This window comes from Tupaia chinensis, unplaced genomic scaffold (assembly GCF_000334495.1).
Source record: "Tupaia chinensis unplaced genomic scaffold, TupChi_1.0 Scaffold144058_2, whole genome shotgun sequence".
NCBI classification, from domain to species: Eukaryota; Metazoa; Chordata; class Mammalia; order Scandentia; family Tupaiidae; genus Tupaia; species Tupaia belangeri.
In genome coordinates this window covers 1,079,394-1,082,571 of record NW_006203911.1, presented here as the reverse complement: position 1 = coordinate 1,082,571, position 3,178 = coordinate 1,079,394, and the positions used below count along the sequence as shown (strand labels likewise).

General features: G+C 41.0%; 1 protein-coding gene across 4 annotated transcripts in view; it reads left to right on the top strand.

The window, feature by feature from the left end:
• The window catches only part of ENOX2 (ecto-NOX disulfide-thiol exchanger 2), a 348,870-nt gene that overhangs the window by 292 nt on the left and 345,400 nt on the right, over positions 1 to 3,178 (top strand). For all 4 annotated transcript variants that reach the window (XM_027767236.1, XM_027767234.1, XM_027767235.1 and 1 more), the window contains exon 2: positions 1,282 to 1,330. The gene's annotated coding sequence lies outside the window, so the exon portion shown is untranslated. The remainder of the gene's footprint in view (positions 1 to 1,281; positions 1,331 to 3,178) is intronic.

Here is a 3,178-nt window from a genome sequence, read left to right as displayed (position 1 = left end):
GAGGGAGGTCAGAGAGGCAGAAAGCCGGAGTGGTCGTGGCTGGGGACTGTGGGACTGAGGGGAACTAGGGAAGAGGGTGCTTCCGGGGCCGCTGTCCTCAGCGCCTAACTCCGCCCAGCTCCGCCTCTCCAGGGGAGGGGGTGTTGGGGCTGAGAATCTGGGGTGGGCTTCTTTACTCCACGCCTGTTCCCTTGAGCCTCGGGAATGCGCTCTGTTTTCTCTTTCCTCCAACCTGTCTGCTCTTTTTCTTCTACAACGGTGCCCGCCCCTACCTCTGCCTGTGCCTCAGAGATCTGAAGTTAGGGTTCGTGACCAGGGGTCTAACCGAGGCGAGGTCTCGACTGTCCTTACTACTTGCAGGAGTTAGGTGATCTGTTTCCTCAATTTGTATTTCAGGTTTGGGCACATGGTCATTCCAAACCACACATTCCCTTTTCCTCTGGGGCCACGGGACTCCCTTTCCATGGCCGGGGCTTGACTTTTGTCACATTTTCTTCCTGAGATAAAGATCGCCATCTCTTTACTGGGCCCTCCAGTCACCCACCCTTTACCGAAGAGGTCTTTGGAGTGGAAAGGGTTTGTTTCCTCTCAATTTCCAGAAGGGAAGGGAAGCAGGAGAGGGAATCAGTCTTGGTTTTGAGAAACATGTGTTTTAGGTTCACTGCAGTGTTCTGATGAGTATGAAAGGCAAGTTGGACCTAGTTTGAAAACCCAGCACTTTATGGGCTTCCAGCAAAGACTGTCAGCACTAATGCTGATGCCTTCAGGAAGCACACCAACTACAGAATAAAATAGACCTTATGAAACAGGCTGTATTCATTATTGTATTATTACAAACTCGCAAAAAGTACTGAGGAGCTACTGGAAGGGCCTACTGATGGAGGTTCAAGCCTAACTCAGGAAATGCTGAAGTCTTGAAACCCTCATGTGTCTTTCAGACCAATTCTGGTAGGCTTTGTGAAGGAGGTGACTTTTAATTTGGGCTCCAGAGAGGTAAAGGGAATTTGAAATAGGTGAAGGGGAGGGAGAAAATGCTTTCTGCTACTTGACTTGGAGTTGGAGAAATGTAGACAGAAGAGGAACCATTATGTGACAGGTGCGCTTGCCTGACTGGAGTAAAAGGCATCAGCAGGGAAATATTGGGAAATAAATCATGGTGAAAAGCTTGACGTCATCATAACATGCCACTTTAAAGCATCCACATAGTTTGGATATTATTCTGCATCAAATAAAATTAAAGGCAGAAAAATTAAGATTGGGTGATTTTTCTTTTCATCCTAGGGGAACCTGATTTGAGATCATTTGTTGGAGAACACAAAGAAGTGTGATGGTATGTTCCAGGCGTGAGTTTAATTTAAATCCAAGAAGAAACTTGTACTACAGATGTGTTGTTTGTGGCTATACTTAACTGCAAGCTATACTTGTCAATTTGAAAGCCAAGTGACAAAAATTTATTTTCTTAAGAAATGCATCTGTTCTTGTGTATCTGATACTATCTGAATTGTTGTCATCTCATTGGATGACAATAGTGACTGCTATTTATTGAGCCCCTGTAATATCCCAAGTATCATCATAACTATTTTGTTGTATTATCTTTAGAGTCATGAAGTATTAGATTGTCAGAAAAGTCATGACGTATTTTTCTGTTTTTCTGTACAAAAATGCATCATGACTTTTCTGATGACCCAATAGGTATATTAACCCCATTGATTTCCCCTAGAAGAAGAAAGTAAAATACAGAGAAGTTAAACAACCTACATAAAGTCACAAAGATTATAAAAAGTTGAATTGAGATTTCAGTGTACAGATTTCTGACTCCAAAGCCCATGCTGAGTCCACCACAATTTGCTGGTCCTGATGTTCATTTTTTTTCTTGACTTTCCAGTTATGGTAAGGAGAGATTATTGTGAGGTATAGTTGATCGTCTGGCAGAAATCCAAATGATTCATTTTTAATTTCTGTGTCAGAATGTGTCTGCTGTGTAGTAGCTGCCAAAACCAAATTAGCTTAACAGCTATTGCAGCCATAGCTAATTATGTCTGTCACAACTATAGTCAGTATGGCTATTTCTGAATTAGATGATTCTCTTTATAAACTGTCTTACCTCTCAGCTATTTTGATCTGGATAGTACTTTGGCTTTGATTTGATTTTAGCTTTCTTTTTAAGTGACTTTGTCCCTAGATCTCCTTTGTGACCCCTGCCTACATGAAGTGTTGAAGATGCAACAAATTACCAGGTGTGAATTCTCTCTTGGTCTAGCTGGAAAGATAGATGCCCACAATTCTGAGGTCCTGTAGTGTGTGCAAAATGAGTATCCTGCATCTGAAATACTTGGAACCAGAAATGTGCTGGATTTTAGAGTTTTTTCAAATTTTAGTATATTTGCATATAGATAAAATGATACATATTAGTGACAAGACCCAAGTTTAAACATAAAATTTATATATGATGTCACTGTATACATATAGCCTGAAGGTAATTTTGTATGATATTTGTGATATTTGTGTATTATAGCATTTTGACTGCAGTCCCCTCACATGAGATCAGGTGTAGAATCTTCCATGTATAACATCATATTGGGGCCCAAAGAGTTTTGTATTTTGGAGCATTGTGGATTTTTTATTTTATTTTATTTTATTTTATTTTATTTTATTTTATTTTATTTTATTTTTTGGAGAGTATTTTGCTATACAGTTTATTTTATTTTTTGGAGAGGTTTTTGCTATAGGGCACATGCGCTCGCTAGACAGACAGAGAGAGACAGAGAGACAGAAAGCAAGAAATCACCCCCCAGGGGGGATGACCACGCCGTAATCCCTTCTCTTCCATTCTCCTCTTGGAATCTTGGGCACGCACGCACATGCACCTGGCGTAAGTTTTAAGCCACCAGGTCTGGGACTTGAACCACGGCCGACTATGTGGGAGTCCAGCGACATAGCCATTACGCTAACTGCTGGTCCCAGCATTGTGGATTTTAGATGTTCAGATTGGGGATGCTCAGCCTGTAGTATATCACAGAGACAGATAGAAAGTGCTATGGAGGGAATAGGAAAAAGGAATGACTAGCTGTAAGGCAGAGTCAGGGAAAAGCCTTCTGTGAGAAGGTGACATGACAAATAGGTTTTTTAAAGAATTATCTTATGTATGCATTTATTTATTTTAATTTGATCTGATAGG